Source organism: Pinus tabuliformis, chromosome 4_1 (genome assembly GCF_031772625.1).
Source record: "Pinus tabuliformis cultivar Carrire ecotype Pingquan chromosome 4_1, CPIR1, whole genome shotgun sequence".
Lineage (NCBI taxonomy): Eukaryota > Viridiplantae > Streptophyta > Pinopsida > Pinales > Pinaceae > Pinus > Pinus tabuliformis.
The window spans coordinates 420,124,414-420,145,223 of record NC_142303.1 but is presented as its reverse complement, the minus strand read 5'-3'; positions in this window follow the sequence as shown (position 1 = coordinate 420,145,223).

Below are 20,810 nucleotides of genomic sequence, written 5' to 3'. Positions count from 1 at the left end.
ATGGCGCCGGAATTAGGAGGACGAGAACTTTCTAGTGGTTCCACTTTGAACCAGTTATGAGTACTTTAAATTTTGAGCATTTTACGACACTTAGGACTTGAGCACCTGATCACGCCTCCCCATTGGGAAGCTTTTGGACCCCAAAAGCCTTCAACTATCTGTTAATGAGGTTAGGGTACAACTCCCTCACTCTATCCACCTCCATCCACTTTGCCTTGTTCGGTTTGCTGCCTTTGAAACCAACCCGAACATAATCTACATTGCCCCTTCTTGAAGTGCGTGTCCTTCTGTCAAGGGTTGTATCTTCTTTCAGCTCATCTAAGAATTCTGGCGAGAAATCTTCTATAGATGGCAGTTGAACAACACTTTCATGATCAGCAATCAAAGGAGGTTCATACAAACGTAAGTTCTCCACATTGACAACAGAATACATTTGCATGTAGGAAGGCAAATCTAATTGACAAGCATTATTTCCAACCTTCTTGAGGATTTTGAATGGACCATAACGAATAGGCTTCAGATTTTTACCTTCTCCTTGCATCCTTTCCTTACTAATGTACAGCCATACCTCATCCCCTTCTTGAAACTTGTGATCGACTCTATGCTTGTCGTGTCTTTCCTTGTACTTGCCTTGACTCTTCTCAAGTTGTTCTTGAATTTGCTGATGTATTTGCTGAATTCTTTCAATGAATGAAAGAGCTTTGTCAATATCACTATGTCCCTCAATGGCAACATCTTTCTCAAGAATGAAATCAAGAGGTGATTTTGGTAAGTAACCAAAACAAGCTTCAAACGATGAGGTGTTTGTGGAAGAGTGCTTGGCACGGTTGTAAGCATGCTGTATGTAGTGCAAATGTTCATCCCACAGCTTGGGATGTTTGCTGCAATATCCTCTCAAGAGGCGCACAATGGTTCTGTTCACAACTTCTGTTTGTCCATTTGTTTGCGGATGGAAAGCAGTACTTTTCTTCAACTTTGTGTCCATCATCTCCCATAGGTTGGACCAAAAATTCCCCACAAATCTGGAATCCCTGTCACTAATAATGGAAGTAGGCAAACCGAAGTGAATCCATACATGATGAAAAAATAATTCAGCAGTTTCTTCAGCAGTTATAGCTTTCTTACAAGGCATAAGTATACACATTTTGCTGAAACGATCAGCTACTACATATAAATAATCATGCTGCTTTCTAGATTTTGGCAAACCTTCTACAAAATCCATAGAGATGCTCTCCCATGGTCTAGAAGGTACCGGAAAAGGAGTATACAAACCAAGCTTTCTATTGCTAGGCTTGCTTGTAACACATAATGAACATCCTCTTATGAACCTTAAAACAGAATCTACCATGCGAGGCCAATAGCAATACCTCTGTAGATGTGCAACTGTTTTGCTTACACCAAAATGGCCAGCAATAAGAGAAGAATGAGCTTCTCTTATGACATTTATCCTCTCCCCCTGTGGTATACACAACTTGCCCAAATGAAACAGCAAATTTTTATGCATGTGATAGTCATTTTCCTCTACATGATTCCCTTTACTCAAGTTAGCATACACATCTTTAAAGTCATCATCAGATGCATATTGTTCTATGTAACTATCATGTACAATGGAATCATTCTTAAGTAAAGTAACAACACCAATAATAGGCCTTGAAAGCATATCAGCAACCTTATTTCAAAGTACCTTTCTTGTACCTTATTACCAAATGGAACTGTTGCAAGAAGCCCATCCATCTGAAGTGTCGTGACTGTTGTAACTTGCTTTGTGATTGTAAGTACTGTAAGGGCTGATGGTCGGTATGTATAACAGTTTCTTTGCCCATCAAATAGTGTTTCCACTTCTTGATGCTTTGTACCAATGCATACAACTCCTTATCATATGTAGGATAATTTACAACAGCACCATTAAAAGTTTCAGTATGAAAAGCAATAGGCTTACCATGCTGTAGAAGAACTGCACCCATGGCATAATCACTAGCATCGGTTTGTATCTCAAATGGCTTTCTCAAATCCGGTAATGCAAGGACTGGAGTTGAACTAATCTTCTCTTTCAAAGATTCGAAAGCTTTTTGCTGCTTGCCTCCCCATTGGAAAGCATGCTTCACACTTGTCACTGCATGCATAGGAGCTGCTATAGAAGAGAAGTTAGAGATAAACTTCCTCCAATATTGAGCTGCACCCAAAAAACTTCTTACCTCTGTTATGGATTTGGGAGTAGGCCACTTCACAATAGCCTCAATCTTAGCAGGATCAATTCTCAAAGCACCTCCTCCTACTATGTGTCCCAAATAAACCAAAGAAGTCTTTCCAAATTCACACTTTGACATTTTAAGAAATAATTGATTCTTCTTCAAAACATCAAGCACTTTCCTAACATGCATGACATGATCTTCTCTAGACTTGCTGAAAATTAAGATGTCATCTAAGTAGACAATAACGAAATCATCAAGAAAAGGACGTAAGACATCATCCATTACCCGCATGAAAGTTGCAGGTGCATTGCACAAACCAAACGACATCACAAGCCACTCAAAGAGTCCTTGTTTGGTTTTAAAGGCTGTCTTCCAAATGTCACTTTCTTCAATTCTTACTTGATGATATCCACTACGCAAGTCTAGCTTAGTGAAATATCGAGCATCTTTCAGCTGGTCTAGCAAATCATCTATCCTTGGGAGTGGGTAACGATTCTTTACCGTTATCTTGTTCAAGGCCTTGAAATCAACACACATACGCCAGGTGCCATCTTTCTTTGGAATCAATATAATCGGTGACCCACATGGCGAAGTACTTGGCCTTATGAAACTCTTGTCCAACAAGTCCTTGATTTGCTTCTTTATTTCAACATTCCCCATAATAGACATGCAGTACATGCCTATGTTTGGAAGAGGACAATCTGGATGCAAATGGATTTCATGCTGAATCTCCCTCTTAGGAGGCAAACCTGTTGGCTCCTGAAACATCTCATGATATGCATCAACTACGCCATACATATCTGATTTAAGTTTTGGATCACAATTTTCAAATGACTCATGATTCACATCAACCTTGGGCTTAATCATAAGAAGAACAAAATTCTTACTTGAATTGACCAGCCTTTTTACCTGTCCTGCATTCACCATCGCTATATTTGTCTTCTTGCGATGAGCTCTAACAATGAACTCCTTGCCATCTTTGAAAATATGATATTTGTTTTCATGGCGATGAAAGATAGCTTTCCTGTCAAACAAGTAAGGACTTCCCAAAACAATTCCTGCTATATCAAAAGGTACCACATTAAGTTCAACTGTGTCAATAAAATGTGCAGTAATTGCAAAGAGCAATGTGCACTTTCTTGAAACTTGTAAATTTGCATCCTTGCAAATCCATCCAAGTGGATATGGCTTCGGATGTGGAATGGTCTCAAGTTTAAGCTGCTTGACCAAGTCCTATGATATAAGGTTTGCTTGTGACCCACTATCAAAAAGTATGTCAATTTTAGTATGTTTTGAAATCACCCTCACATGAAACAGTTCAATTCTTTCTTCCTCATTAGGAGCTTGTACATGGCAGTTTGAGGTACTAGTGCTGGCTTGAGTTTCAATTTCTTTTCCCTTCAAGTTTTTCAAACCCATGGCTGCAATTTTGGTTTCATCACTTGAATCTTCCCCTAAATCCTGTGGTGTAGATGTAGTAGCAGCAGTTTTCTGTTTCCCTTTGGATTTGTTAGATTGAGGTCTTTTTTCAGGATGTAATTTCCAACAGTTTTTCTCCTCATGGCCTAGTTTAGAACAGTGTTTACAGATCACTTTCTCACTCTCCTGTTTGACAGATGCATTCTTTTTGCCCTTCCCCTTGGAGGTTTTCTCTTTATTTTTCCCCTTGGGGGGCTTGTTTCTACCCTCTTCAAATGTGTTTTTTCCCCTTGCCTCTAAATGGGTAGCTTGGACACAAACCTTGTCTAGGCTAGTAGGGTTAAACATCAAGATTGTGTGTCTAAGGTAGCTATGCAAGCCACCAATGTATTTCAGCAAGGTTTCCTGTGTCTGTAAATCTACCCCTAATAAGAGAGCTCTTCTCCTGAATTCTTGGGTGTAGTCTTGGACACTCCGACCCTTAAGTTGTCTGAAATTTTGCCAATTCATAATGGCTTTCTGCATGTGAGCAAGAGGATAAAACTGTTTTTTAATGGCTAACAGAAATTCAGGCCATGTTAAGGTAACCTTACCAAATTTCTTGGTCTCCTCTTTAGTCTTGGCCTCCCACCAGACCAATGCTACTCCATCCATTCTCAAAGAAGCTAACTAAATCTTTGTGGCATCATCATGCATATTCTGGATCCTCAAGTAAACTTCCAACTACCTAATCCAGTTGTCAAGCTTTTCTGCATTCACTTCACCATTAAACATAGGTAATTCGAATTTTACATCAAGCTTCAAAAAAGGACTTTTTCCAAAGGATCTATGCTTATGCACAGAAGAAGAAGACGAGGATGAAGAGGAAGAAGGTGATGATGGGGGTGGTGGATCGCCATTTCCTCCATGTCCTTTCTTGGAATGATCATCATCCTTCTTACCTCCTGAAGAGCCCTCTCCTTCATGTGGATGTTTGGACTCTTCTCGAGCCAATTTCTCATTTCTTTCTTGGTACAATATCCTCACCATTTCAGTGAGGTCCAAAAAAGCCTTTCTGAAGACTCTTTCTTCTTCTTTTGGATCCATGTCTGCAAGAATTTCTCCTTCATGTGCAGACATTCTTGAAGCTTCTGCTGAGACTCTTGAGGGTGAAATTGAAGGTGGAGGTGATGGCTCTCTGGCCTTCCTTGACTAAGGATTCTCTCGTTCTCTAGTTAACTGTCCTTCCCCTCTTTTAAGTTTCAACCTGGTAAGCATCAATACTTGCAAGACAGTTAGAAGAACTTTGCACAAAACCCTGAGCTTTGATACCAACTTGATCTGAATTTGAAACTACTTGTAAATTGTTTGCAAGGTATTCAATTAAGAAATATACATGTTTAAAAGATTTCCATGAAAACAAATGAAATTTTCAGCTGTTCATGACCCATTTAAGCATAGCATATTTATTTCCTTTTACTGTTTAACACACTAAAACGAATTTGTTCTGCAAAATAAATCAACCACCGATGCAAAAGAAGTTGATAAAGCATTTCACCCCTCCTGGGCTACGTCTGCTGGGTCCAAAGCCCCCAAATGGGCTTGTCCTTATTTTCATTAAATGCTCAAATTGAATATACAGCTGAATAGAAGCATCTACAGGTGGAATAGATAGTAAAAATGGATTCAGAACACTTGAATCCTTCAGGATTGACTATTGGATCACTTCCAATGGATACCTGCAACCCTATACAGTCTTCACAAAACTGGGCCCTGGTGGCTCCTAGAACTTTCACGGCTCCAAAACCTCTACAAATGACCTCAGATGGCTGTAAGACTTGCACCAATGGCTTTAGAAGGTCGAAAATACCCAAAATAAAAAATAAAAAATTCGTCCAAAACCACTTTTCCTAGCCAAAGTTATGGCCAATTAAAGTTTTCCTCCAGTTTTGCCTAGAAGCACTCCAGCTAACTTTAGTTGGAGTCCAGTTAGCTCCGCCAATTATGGCGGGACCGCACAAATTTAGCCCTCCGCCAAAAGCTCCGCCAGTCTAACTATAGTTACATTAAATGCTGGCGGTTAGCATGGGATTCCGCGCCGGGGTTAGGAGTTAGGCCATGGTTTTCGGCACCCGGTCATATGGTATGGGGGCTGGCCACTTAGGGGCTGGCCCCCTTCATTTCCCGCCCATCCATAGTTTTAAAATTTAAAGATATTTCATGTCGCCCATCTAACACGTCTGACTGTGTTGGTGCAATGGTAAAGCGTTGGGTTATCGTTCCATAGGTCGTGGGTTCAAAACTTTGAACTCCCAACAATTTTGAACATGCGCCCATGAGCTTGCTGACGTCATCTGGGGGCCACGTGGCGGCCTCCGGGCCTGCCACGTGGCAGATTTCTATTGGCTGAGCGAAGGGAATATTCCCTGGAATATTCCAAGGAATATTTTGTGGAATATTCCTTTTTTAATTTTTTTTTGAAAAATTAAAATTTCCAATGTTATTGACAAATTCTTCTTTTTGCCATAACTTCCTCATACGGCGACCATTTTTCGAACCGTTCGCGGCGCCGGAATCAGGAGGACGAGCACTTTCCAGTCGTTCCACTTTGAACCAATTCTAAGCATTTTAAATTTTGAGCATTTTACGACACTTAGGACATGAGCACCTGATCAAATACCTGTTTTCGGATATAGAGGTATTGATGCCGTGTAGTTTTCTTTGTCGGGTGAGCTAGATTAGGAACCTTGCTGTACTCAAATAGACCACATAATAATATAACCCTTAGAATAACTACAACATTTTTCCCACATGGGGTTTTTTCCCAAGACATTTGTCCAAAAATAACGGTGTCACTTGTGTGCTTGTTTTCTTTCAGTTGATGATCTGTAGATGTTGTGATTGTATTGTGTTTATTTTGGTATTTAATGTATTAAATAATTTGTTCAATTTTTAAACAAGTAGAAGAAATAAACCATCAGAATACAGATTGATTTTCTAACGGATAGACTTAGAAAATTCAACATGGTATTGGAGCGTGGTTGCAGATCACAGGAAAACTAAAGGCATCAGTCGAGCAGAGAATTTGCAGCAGATTCAACTGTCCCGAGTGACAGAGTTGATCCTTGTAGAAGGCGACAGAGGAAGGAGTGATGTAGAGGGACTGCATCATCAGCCTCGACTAGAGAGAGGCTAGCGCAGAGGCTGAGAGAGGCAGAATCAGGCTCACGCAGAGGCTAGGAGGGTTGTCGTAGTTGGCTAAGGGAGCTGATTTGCCGGTGCCGGGATTGCACAATGCCAAGTGGCTCAATCCTTCAGTTGTTGGGGCATAGGAGGCTGTAGGTAGTTTGCAAGAGTGAAGTTGGTGGGGTACTATGGTCAGAACAATACCTAACAGGGCAAGACCAAGGTAGAGGGAGTTGCTGCCGAGGCGGATTTCTAGCCAAAGAATTTGGATCAGTGTTGCAGTTGCATAGACGATCGGAGAGGGGAAAATTAACGTTGGTAGAAGCATTTCTAAGAGGGAAATCAGGACTCAGAGGGAGTCCAGAAGAGAACTTCCAGATAGGAAGTAGAGAGACTCAACAGGAGTCGAACAGAGGACTTCCAGGAGGGAAGTAGAGAGACTCGGAGGAGTCGACAGAAGAGTAGCGAGATGGTCGTGAATGGGTTGAGAGATTAGGACAGGTTGGACGAAGCATCCAACTTTGTGGTCTAGAAGGCCAGGATCTTGTCCATTCTAGATAGACATCGCATCAAGGGCTTCGTCTCGAGAGTGATAGCTATCCCAGTTGACCCGGTAGCTAATGAAAGGTATGAGGAGGCAATGGCTAAGGCTAAGTGCATCATACTTGATGGGGTCAAGGATCATGTGGTATCACATATTGCCAAGAAGGAAACGATAAAGGTGATGTGGGATGCCTTGAAGACATTGTACCAGCATACTTGCGTGCGGAGGAAGATGTTCTTGGGGAATTAGCCAAGGGCATACCAGATGTAGAAGGGAGAGCAGATAGATGTCTTCCTCGGTCGGTTGAAGGAGATCCGTGACCATCTACCTTCCATAGGGGCCACGCCAGATGAGGAATTAATGGTGAGGACCGCACTTAATGCAGTTTACGAGGATTGGGAGGTATTTGTCCAGAGCATACTGGGTATTACGAGTCTTCTGGATTGGGAAGAACTATGAGCGGCGCTTCGCCAAGAAGAGATTAGACGACTAACCAAGGTGGGGAGTAGTGGCAAAGGGGTCAGGATCAAGAAGGAGGAAGAAGAGGACGCAGCTTTAGCATCTGCAGGAAAGCAGGAGAAGAGGAAGAAGAAGGACCTCTCCAAGATCAAGTGCTTCGATTGTGGGGAACTCTGTCATTTTGCGAACCAGTGTCCAAGGAATAAGAGTAAGGGAGAGGCTTCTGATTCGAAGGCAGTGCCAGCGAAGGTGAAGAAAGAAGTCGAGGAGGATGACAATTGTGCCATGAGTGTTCATGTGCCACTTGAGAAGATGTGGAGAGACATCGTGCTGTAGTTAGGAGGACTACAGACGATGAGGGGCAGGATCCTTGAGGTACCCAACCCCTTGGATTATACCTTGCTACGGGAGCCCCGAAGAGGAGTAGTAAGAGCGGATGTCAGTAGAGACGGATGCAGATGGAGTGACAGTGAGTGCTACAGTGCAGGAGTCCTCGGACAACGCGAGGCTAGTAGGCTGCAACAGTGCCAGAGGCACAGGAGTGTTGCACCAGTGCAGGATGGCACAGAGAGGTGTGCAATGGTAAGAGATACAGTGAGTTGTTGCAGCGGCGTAGAGGTTAGTAGAGGGAGCACTTGTTAGCAGCAGAGGGAGCTTCAGCATTAGGAGTGTCTCTATCCTAACAGGGATGTCAGAAGTTGGGTGGATCAGTTACTTACTTTGAAGTAACTGAGTTGTAGTGCAGTAGCACGATGCAACATGATGAGAGGGGATGCAGTGCTGGGAGGATGGACCAGCACCAACATCGATGCATAGAGAGATGTCGTACGGATGCAGCAGTGGCAGGGCCATGGGAAGCAATACATTATGCAATAGTGTAGAGGATGTTAGGTGGGGAGGCCTAGCATCAGCACAGGGACTGGTGCCGGATAATCAGTGTGATACTTAGTGTGGAGTATTACTAGAGCACAGTCCTCGATAAGAGGATGTGTTGATTTGGGGTAGCATCGGATGTGATCTAGCCATGAAAATTGGTGGAGAGGCTAAAGCACATGAGATCTCCAATACCTAGAAATGGTTTAGACAAATTGTACCTGGTTTGGGAGATATTAAAATAATTAATATTTTTAATGTAGTTCCTAAGTCTAAACTTAGGAAAAATAAAATATTAATGGGTATTAATATAAAACTAGATTAGAAGGTTCCAAAAGTCATGGATCAAACCAAATCTAATCTTAGCCGTTGATTAGAGATTTAATCTCAATCGTTGAAGGACAAATGAGAAAAGTATAAGAAGAGGCTTGAGGGTCAGTTGGAGAATACACCAGAGTGATCAGTCATTCATTTTGCTAGAGCAAGGTTGCTAAGCAAAGTTGAATCAGTGATCAACAACGAGGGGCAATGAGTACGAGGCAGAGAGGCAGAGACAATACTAGGAAACCAACACAGAAGCAAAGAGAGCGAGAGCAGTAGTCAGTCCAGGCTACGCAGAGCCCAGAGAGACTGCGTCATCCACGCAGATGGTAGAGGGAGTGACGCAAAGGCTCCCAGAGGCTACGTAGTGCCTCATAGGGTTGACGTAAAGGGTCCTGGGGCTGATGTAGGTTAGCAGGAGGCTGATGCAGAGGCCAGAAGGGCTAGCGCTGAGCTTCAGTTGTGCCGGAGAGGGTTTCGTGGGATAGGTTTTCTGAATACCTGCTTCCGAATATAGAGGTATTGCTGTTGTGTATTTTTCTTTGTCAAGTGAGCCGGATTAGGCACCCTGTTGTACTTAGATATACTGCATAATAATATAACCCTTAGAATAGCTACACCAGTTTTCCCACATTGGGTTTTTTCGGGGATATTTGTCCAAAAATAACAGTGTCACTTGTGTGCTTGTTTTCTTTCAGTTGATGATTTGTAGATGTTGTGATTGTATTGTGTTTATTTCGGTATTTAATGTATTAAATAACTTGTTTAATTTTTAAACAAGTTGAAGAAATAAACCATCAGATTACAGATTAATTTTCTAATGGATAGACTTAGAAAATTCAACAATCTCCCCCTTCATATACTTTACTAGAGCTTGAGATTCTTCCTTTGGCGGCCCGAAAATTAAACCCTTAGCATGTCCAATGACTTCATTTTCTATGAGGATCAAATATATCCTCTTCTTCCATGAAAGGAAATTTGATGACCCAATCAACTTATTTCTCTCCTTGCAGAATGAAGTCATTTTGATAGTAGATTCAGTCATAGATATAAGGTTACTTGTAAAGTGAATATGCTCCTTTGATGGCGATATCTTCAACTTGATTCCTTCTTGATTTTGATGATGATGATAGCTTCCATGAAGATGACAATTCTTCTTTTTCTAGATATATATTTCTTCAAATACGCTTGAGATGTAGATTACCTTAATGTTTTTGATGTTGATGGTAATGCTTCTTCTTGCTTCCTTGAAATGGAGACTTCAAGATGCTTCAAATGTGTAGTCCTTATTTGAGTGGAGATAGGGTCCTTGAGGTCTTTCTTGTCCTTGTGATGATGATGTGTAATCTTTCCAAGAATGCTTTGAGTGTAAAATCCTTCTTGAATGAGATAGGGTTTTGAGGCCTTCTTAATTCCTTAGATTTCTCGATCCTTATGAATCCCTTCTTGATGGCTCAATGTCATATTTAATGCCTTGACCTTTCTTGATGGTCCTTATTTAAGTTTACTTTCCTTGTCTTGTCACCTTAGCTTTGATACCATGTTGAAAAATCTTGGGGCAGCGAGATTAAGAGATTTCTCTTACTTCGATAATTGCTTGTGATGTATTTTTACTTAACTTAATTAGCTTCTTCTTTCACTTGATTATATTTAGTGTTCTAATCATCAAACAACTACCAAACCATAAAGAACAATGAGACAAGAGGACACAAGATATAGGCGATCAGCCAGGGCTAGAGAAGAAAACCCACAAGAATTCTTCTCTTGTTATAGAACTTCAAATGACGAATTCAAATACCTATGACCGTCGACCAAGACCACTCCAAGACCAAGTCAAAACCTTTCCTCTTCTTGCAAAAGTCAAATCAAGTCAGCCTTGTCTTGTTATAACTACAGTTTCTCCTTCTTCTAAGACTTTGACCCTGCAACCTTGGACTGCAACTTCGACCTGCAATTCTCGGCCCCTGTTGCATAAACCCTAGTTCACACGTGTGGTTGGAAGATGCATGAATTTTTCTCCTCTCCTACTGAGAAGAAAACCCACAAGAATTCTTCTCTTCTTATATAACTTTAATTGACAAATTCCAAGACCTATGACCCCTGACCAAGACCCCTCCAAGACCAAGTCAAAGCCTTTTCTCTTATTGCAAAGTCAAATCAAGTCAACCTTGTCTTCTTGTAACTGCAATTTCTCCTTCTTCTTAGACTTCGGCCCTGCAGCCTTCGACTGCAACTTCGACCTGTAATTCTCGGCCCTTGCTGCAAAAACCCTAGTTCACACGTGTGGCTGGAAGATGGATGAATTTGTCTCCTTTCTCCTTAGCTTAACTTGTCTTCTCTTCCTTATCAATTTAGTTTGCAAAGGAGACCTTTCTTGACCCAAAAATCGGCTCTTGATGATGACTGCAATATTTATATTTCTGCTACAGTAGATGATGCCCTATTCCTCTCACACATGTGAACAATTTGAGCCCAAAAACAGTCCAAAACTTTGTTTTTCCTTTTCCTCTTCTTTGTTAAGTATCTTAGCGTCGTTTTCATCCTCTATCCTTTCTTGATCGAACGTTTTGATTGATTGGGAAGTGCTTTCCAAGTGAGGTCGAAGTCACTTATATATAGGCTTCTTCCAAAGACCTAATGCGCCGACTTGTCCTCTTCTAGTAGGCCGACATCACCTTGAAGGCTGATTTGTTGCTTGCAAGATTGACAAGGTCTTGGAGGGTGCTTGACTCTAACTTTGACTCAAATCAATTTTTATTTACAATATGTAACATGCCCAAAATGGTCTTCCATACATGACAATTGACTAGCAGACTCAATAACAAGCCCCAGGAGCATTCAATGGGTGCTTGACCTATAAATCAAATAACCTTGAGCATGCAACCCATGCCTCAAGAATGACAATAATAATTTTATTTTTCTCTTTACATAAAATCGTGATTATATATGTCATTATGAAGATCAAACTTGGTTACATATTTCAACAGCTAGGAGGTCTTCAAGAAAGACACAATTTTGGTTCAACGCTTCACAGGGACACAATTTTATTTCTATGAAGATACCTAGAAATGAAGGCACAAGACCTAGGGTTTGATTGATTTGACGAGTGTTGGAGTAACTCAAGGTCAAGTCAAGGAGAAAAAGTTTCTTACAATGTATATTAGCTAAGGCAAGGCTAGTCCATAAGTTGAGGGAAGAAAGACTAGGGTCTCTGTCTTAGGGAAACCACCTAGGGAAAAAGATTTTATGGATGAAATTGGAGTGGATGCCCACCAAAATGATAGGTTTTGTGGAAAACCCTATCCTCTTGATGTTTAGGCTCTCCAACCACCAAAATACCTCTTCCCTAGAATTTCACCCTAAGCCCTAGTTCTCTACCCTAGCCTTGAAAGGATCGAAATTTAGAGGGAAGAAAAGGGGATTAAAGTAAGAGATGATCACCAAACAACTTGACCAGTGCCTTGTTCCTTGGGAAAATGGAGTTAAGGATGATTTAGGATAGTCAAACTTGTTCCTAAGGAGGATGAAATTTGAAGCCCTAGTAAGCAAATTTCAAGCATTTACCCACTCAATGCAAAAATGGATTTTTATGGGATAGTTTCAATGAGTTCACCACTAGTACTATCCAATACATGTTGTAAATGAGTAATGCATGCAATATTCATCTAGATAGCAACATTAGTTAATTTTCAACAAATTAGGGCACAATTTTGCATGACCTAGAATCAATAATTCCATACATTAGACATAGAAAAATAAATATTCAACAAATTAGGGCACTTACAAGACAACACACAAGAATTCATTCTATTATGCCAAAGAGTAGTTCCAAAGAATATGCAAGATTAACTCCAAAAACCAAAATGCATCCAAAGTTTCCAGTTCATCCATAAGAGAGAAGTGCGAGTTCCACTATAAGGCCGAAATTCCAACTGTGATGATGAGAGATAAAATGAGAGATATCTAATATATATGTACCCTATCATATCCTATTTTAGCCTACAATCCCCTCTAATGATAAAATAATGTGAAAGAAATGACCTAGGTCACTCGCTGACCTAGTAACTTTTGCAAGTCTGATTTTATCTCCACAAATGCTAGTCGTAATGCTAATGTCATGCTTGCATGGACTTCTTGAGGGCTGATGTTGAGGTCTTTTGGTGCCATGACAAGTGTAGAAGGGCTCCAAAATCATGATCTAGGGATTGGCCCTTGTATCTCATTGCAACTCATCCTATAGACCCCAAATGTGGGTTTGGGGTACAAAATTGGGTCTCATGGGTCTCCAAGTGGTGTGATCTCTATCTATGCTCCAACCTTGAGGGCACTGAAGCTGGTGCTAGCCCTCCCATGTCGCAAGGCATGAGATAAATCTCATTTAGGCTATGGATCAACCACGTGACCCTGTGGTATTGCTAAGCTGGCTGGGGTAATGCTAGTCCCATGAATAATATAGGGAAAAGTGTGGAAGCTCTGTGGGTGCTGAAGGTGCCCATGGATATGAATGATGCTCTATAACTATCTCGAGTCTCGTGCCTCTCAACGCATCACTTGTGGGTGTCAATATGTCCCTCTTGAAGACCCGAACCCCAATTAAGTTGCTTAGACCTATAGATGGAACCACTTGCCAATTGCGCACAATATCTAGTGCTGCAACTTTCATCATCAATTACATTAATCATTATTGCATCTAAGTGAGCCAAACTTGAAAGAAATGGGCATGACAACACTTCATATATGGTTTCTCTTCCAAAATTGGGGCCTTGGTCATGTAATAATGTTACCTCCCTTGGTAAGAGTGGTTAATATACGACCCTATTAGGTTTTCTCTACCCCAAAGGGAAGTGGCATGTCCTCAGTCCACCCTTCAATTGATAGATACCATGTGAATAATGATGGAATGGAGGGGAAAGAACTCCATGGCCAAGTGCCATAGTCAAAGGGACTGACTATGATGGAATACCTCTTCCTGGGTGTATAGATGTGAGGAGGGAGAAATCGTGGATGCATGAGTTACCTCGACCCTTGTTTTTCCACCCCTCTATATTTCCTTTTACTTTTTCTTGATTTTTCCTTGTATTACTACTCGTAGCTCGAGGAATGAGAGCTTGCTTTATATGATGTATAACAGTTATTACCCCCTTTAGGATGGGGCAGTTCATTGCCCATCAGGGGTTGGGACATGCAAGGGTTCCTTGTGTTATATGAGATAGGGCAACATTGGCATAGGAACCGGGTGATGGCCATATGGTAAGGTAGAGCTCATGCTTGGCTTTTGCCCATGCGCTAATTTGTAAGTACTAGACATTTTTTGCATTTTTTATTTTCTTTTATTTTTCTTGTGGCTACAATATTCTCTTTCTTTTTATTTTAGCCGCATCAACCTCCCAGGGTGCATTTCCAGGCCCTATTGAAAGTACGAGGATATGTGTGCCAAATTCCAATGAACCAATGGTCAGTTGACCTAAAGAAGGGAGGTGAAATAGGGGCTCATAATGTAAGATGGAAAGTGGTAAGTGTGGAATAGGGATAGATGGAGCTACTCTATCTCAATCATGTTTTCCCAAGTACTGCCCCTTCCTAAAGCCATAGGCCATTAGGGGAGGTCCCACTGGTCTAGGATTGAAAATTAAACCCCCATATAAGGTGAGGAAACAATACTATGGGCAAGACCCTTTTTTCTTCCAAGTTACCTCATAATCCATGTTAGAATGGCCAAATAGAAACAAGCATAAGTACCCAATTGCATAATGAATAAAGTACCTTTTGATTAGAAGTCCACCTTCACATATGTGCTCTTGACAAGTGGGAAAGGAAACATATGACTGATGCAAGTGGTGGAGATATGAATGGAACGTCACATCGGCTACAAAGTGGCACTCTGGGGTTGCTGGCTATCGGCTGGAAGAGATAAATAGGATAAAATTTTCTCTTAGGGGTCACCCACTTTTGGTGGGTAACAGGCCCTATTGCAATGAAATCTAACACACCCATACGATAGTAAAGTCTCTTAAGCATCAAGGGGCTAGTTTTGTGAATTGTGGAAGGCTACCCATGGTTAGCACAATAGCTCTTCCTCACTGTTCTGGTTGGATCTTCTTCAACTCAAGGTGGGATTCCATGAAGATAAGATTACTAAGGTTATTGAGTGGAGGCACAAGGTGATTCTTAAAGAGAAAGCCTTAGCAAAATGTAATTTGTAGCATATAAAAGAAATAGAAATGGAAAAAGGATATGGGAATGGAAAGGAAAAAGATTGAACAAGGAAATGGGATATATTGCATTATGGGCTAATGAAATTGTTAAATATTGCATGAATGAAGGAACTAATATGTCACAATCAACTAATTTGGATGTTTATATGGTAGAACGAGCTTGTTATCCACTTTTAATCTTTTGGATGAAAGAACTGGTTGATACATTAATCATTTTGGGGTGCTAGATTTTGTTGTAACATGGCCCTTTCTAAACTTGAAGCTATCTCATTGTTTTGGTGGTTCCTTGTGGGTTTAAATGTCTTATCTATTGGTTGGATTTACTATTCCTTGGGCAAGATACCTTCTTCCCTCATTTCTCTTTTCCTTTAATGGGATAATTCTCCTTTCAATGCCCCTCTCTCTCTATTTCCCTTCCTAGTTCCTTTATACTTCCTTTTCAATGATGGCCCTACTTTGTTTCCCAACTAATCCTTTTCTATAAGTGAATCCTTTGGTATATCTCCTCAAGCCTCTGTGGCTCCCCTCTTGAATCTGTGTTGGATCCTCTTGTTCTTTTTCATTTTGGGATCATGTCTCCCCATCAACCTCCTGGGTGTGCCACATTTCTTGTGGGTACCCTCGTTTTAAGTAGATACCATCACCACCTAAATAATTTCCATGCTTGCTCCCACCCAAAGCGTCAGGGTGTTTCTTTCTTTTGCTTGATCGCTTAGCGATGAAATTTTTGTTGCAAGCCCTTATTCTCCCTTGGCCATGGCTCCATGAGTGTTCTCTTTTACCCACAATTTGCTCTCTTTATAGCTTTTTTGGTTCTGCAAGGGAACCCCCTACTTTTTCTAGCATTTTTCTCCTTGTTTTATCATATTTCTAGTCATTTAGACAATAGAGTGGCTTTGAAGCCTCATTTTTATTGTTGTTCTACACCCTTTTCTCATGAGGATTGATCCAAAATGGATCTTAAACCCTCTAAACCTCTAAGTCTTCAAATATCGGAAAACACTATCGCATGGAAAAACAGTGAAAGAATGGCGGAAAACCCAAGTTAAAGTGAAAGCGGAGAAACGCAGCCTTAATGCCCCAGAGCTCTTGGATCTACGGGATCAACGGACGAGATTGAATCGCATCGGAGAAAGCCAAGTAGTATTAACGAGCCTTAGCCTTAAGAGAAATGCGATAGCAATACAAGCAAAACAACGTTTGATCGAGCGCACAGATCAACGGTCTAGATCAACTACCAATATCGCATCGCATGGAACCAAAGGGAGGACTTAACACAGGCGGGCCCGAAGGAGTTATAAAATAAAATAGTGAACGGTTTGAGTTCTGTGGTAAGTGGTATTTCGCGTAGGCTTTAGTCAGTAAGCAGTATTGGAGAGGCTCCGCCCGATTCCATACACCGACCGACACGTGGCACACCACAGGAGAGAGAAAACAGCTTTTTCGGGCGGGTAATCTCCATGCAAGTGGGCTGCCCGAAATGATCGTCAGCCGTCGGATTGGAGATCACAGACCAACGGTGGAGATTGCATTGCAATATCGCATCGCAACAATATATAGGAATGGACCATGGCCTGTGGCATTGCAAAGGGCTGATATGCGGTACACAGATATTGGCGATCGGTGATCGGTAAGTGGATTGGAAACAATACAAAGACCGCGATATGTGACATGTGATAGACCCGGACCCGATAAGGATTATAGGTCAGATTTAAATATATTTGAAGTTCGGTTTTTTCGGAGTTCTTTGTATTTCCCCGTGTATTGATGTTTGATCCATAGCCGATGCGACTTGCGATTGCGATCAAGGTGGACTTGATGGGGTTTATAGGTGTGGCTTTATAAAATTTGAAGTCCGCTAATAAGCGCTTTTCCTATGTATTTATGTGTATCTCTGTGTAAACAAAGAAGCGATTCTTTAGGGATTTTCACCCGCGTTGGTCCTTTCCGTTTGAAAACAGGTGGCCACCATACCTTAGAGCATTTTGCAATGATTGTTTAACACTCAATAGGGATTTGAACGGACAATGGCCGAGAGCCAGGGAGCCCGAAAAGGAATGCAAACCGACAACACCGATAGGCTTAAAATCCATTCAATGGCAGCACAGAGAGGGAGGTCAGTGGAAGACAGTCCCAGAAAGACAGTCAGTCAGTCAGATTGAGGCAGATTGAATAGAGGAACAAGACAGAGGGAGAGTTTGTGCACTCTTTTAGACTCGAGGTTTTCGAGCAAATCCCTCTTTGATGTCACTGTAGTTGAGACTCTGTTTTGAGCTCACTCTTGTAATAATCTGTTCTTAAAGACTTAATATAGAGGTCGACACTGAAAGCTGGACCAGGAGATGTAGCCAGGAAGTCTGGTGAACTCCTTGATTATTTGTTGTGTTGATGTGTGTGACTGTTATGTTTTATAACTGCTCATTTTCTATATTATTCACAATCTTTTCGATCCGTTGCTTTAAATAATATAGGCATTCCTGCACATGAGTCTGTAATACCTTTATATTGATTTAAGATCTCATTTTCAGATCAAGTGGTATCAGAGCATTTGGTTTTTTTAAGGTTAGACAAGCTTGTGCTAGATTTTGAATTCTAACTAGATTAAAGCTCAGACTAAGAGAAGGAGAACTTGTTGAGGCTAATCCAGAGATTGGAAGAGTCTATTCTCAAAGGAGAATGGCAGAAGAAACTCCATTGGGATCAGAATCTCAGTTCATGGATAGTTTTATGGCCATGCGAGCCATGGTGGAAGAGATGTATTTGGAGTTTAAGAAGGGTCGAGGTGAAAGCACTTCAACACCCAAACCAGACAAAGGAGCAGAGGAACCTTTTCTAGTTTCCCCTCCAGAAGGAAAAGGAAAAGGAGAAATTCCTTCTCCACCATCTCCTCCATCATCACCTTCATCACCCTCATCATCTTCTTCGCATAAAACTAGCCCTGATAAGAAAAAGAAGAAAACTTCTTTGATTAAATTAGATGTGAAGTTTGATTTTCCAATTTATGATGGAGAACTCAATGCAGAAAAGCTAGATAATTGGATAAGACAAATTGATGTATATTGCAGGGTACAGAACATTGATTCAGAAAGGAAGAAGATTCAGTTGGCTAGCCTTCGACTTGGAGGAACTGCACTAGTATGGTGGGAAGGCAAGACACAAGTTGATCTGCAAAAACATGGTAAAATCATTTCTACCTGGAATGAATTTGTTTCTGCTATCAAAAAGCAATTCTATCCTTTAGCTTACATGCAGCAGGCAATGATGAGTTGGCAAACTCTTCGTCAGTTGAAGGGTCAAAGTGTACAAAGTTATACTCAGGAATTCATAAAGAGAGCTTTAACTCTAGGTATATCATTAGATTCACCTGAGACTTTATTAAAGTATATAGGTGGTCTTCATAGCTATTTAAAGCATACTATTCTCATGTTTCATCCCACTAGCTTAGATGAAGTATCAGTTCAAGCCACACATCTAGAAGCTAGAGGTAAGAATGTAAACCCAGAAGTTGGGGGAACATCTAAATATTTTGTAAGCAAGAACAAAGAAAAGAAGAAACTGAAATGGAAGGAGAGGAAAGCAAACACTGTACAGAAGGATAAACCTTCATGCACTCATTGCAAGAAAGAAGGACACGATGAGGCACACTGTTGGCTTTTGCATCCAGAACGGAGACCTAAGAAGTTCAGTGGAAGGAAGAAAAAGAATGTTGCTGCTATTCAGAAGGACTTGGGATCAGATTCAGGCGATGAAACAACAGTTACAACCACAAGTATTAAAGGTAAAGATTCTGAAGCATCCACAAGTAATTCTGCACAATCTGTTGATAATGAAAATAATGAGAGGGAAAGAAATGAGCTTTTTCGTATTAGAGTAATTTCCAAGCACAATAAGATTGATACTTTGTTTGATAGTGGATCACAAGTAAATTTGATTTCTGAAACAATTGTAAAGAATTTGGGATTACAAAAAAAACCTCATGAGAAGCCATATCCATTAAGTTGGGTGTGATAAAACAAAGCTACAAGTAATGAGACAATGTAAACTTAGGTTTGCTATTGGATCAACATTTGTAGATGAGGTTGAGTTAGATATAGTTCCATTGGATATATGTGGTATTGTTTTTGGAAGTCCATACTTGTATGATAGAAAAGTTATTTTCTATAGAACTGAGAATAATTATCAACTCACTAAAGATGGAATAGAATATATTGTAAGAGCTCATAAACTCAAAGATAACTATTCTCTCATAAATTCAGGACAGATGAAAATAATTGTGAATTCAAGTAAGAAGTTTTTACTAATGGTTGTAAAGGCAAAGGATCCTGAAAAATCCAATGCATTTGAAGGTTGTGATTCTAAACAGAAAGTTGATTTAGTTAAAGTTGTTTCAGAGTATGATGTTCTATTTCAAGAACCAAAAGGTCTGCCACCCAAGCGAGAAATAGTACATGATATTTGTTTGCAGCAAGATGCTCCATTACCTAACATTGGAATGTACAGGTTGTCAACTTTAGAGAATGCAGAGATAAAGAAGCAGGTATAGGAGTTGCTCGATAAAGGGTTTATACGACCAATCACATCAACATGTGGATCTCCAATCGTGCTGGTGAGAAAGAAATATGGATTGTGGAGAATGTTCATTGATTATAGAGCACTAAATAAAATAACGATCAAGAATCGTTATCCTCTTCCTCGTATTGATGATCTATTAGTTCAATTGAAAGAAGCAATTTACTTTTCTAAGTTAGACTTATGAAGTGGCTATCATCAGGTCAAAGTTGCAGAACAGTATGCATGGAAGATTGCTTTCAAGACAAAGCAAGGACTGTATGAATGGTTGGTTATGCCTTTTGGCTTAACTAATGCTCCTGCTACATTTATGAGAGTTATGAATGATGTACTCAGACCTTTTATTGATGACTTTGTAATTGTTTATTTAGATGAAATTCTTGTTTTTAGTAAGACATGGGAAGACCATGTAAATCATGTAAAGCAGACTTTAGATGTTTTAAAAAGAGAAAATCTCTATGTAAAATTGTCAAAATGTGAATTTGGCAGAACATCTTTAAATTATTTGGGTTATATTGTAGGGGTGGTGAATTGAAGATAGATCCCTCTAAGGTTGAAGTCATTGTAAACTAGCCTAAACCCAAATCTGCTACAGAGGTTAGGAGTTTCCTAGGGGCAGCACAATACTGGAGAAAGGTTATTGCTAACTTTTCTTTGCTTGCAGCGCCATTACATGCTTTAACAGGATTGAAACATGTGTTTCAGTGGGGAGGCAAACAACAGAAAGCCTTCGACACCTTAAAAGAGAAAATCAGTACAACACCAGTACTAGCATTGCCAGATCTTCAACATCCATTTGAGATTAAGACAGATGCCAGTGACTATTCCATGGGAGCAGTGTCGATTCAACACGGAAAACCCATATGCTATCATTCTGAGACATTTAATTTTGCAGTAGTTAATTATACCACATATGATAAAGAATTGTATGCATTAGTACGAAATGTGAAAAAGTGGAAACATTACCTAATGGGTAAAGAAACAATCATATATACAGATCATCAACCACTTCAATATTTTCACTCGCAAACTAAATTGCAGCAATCAAGACAT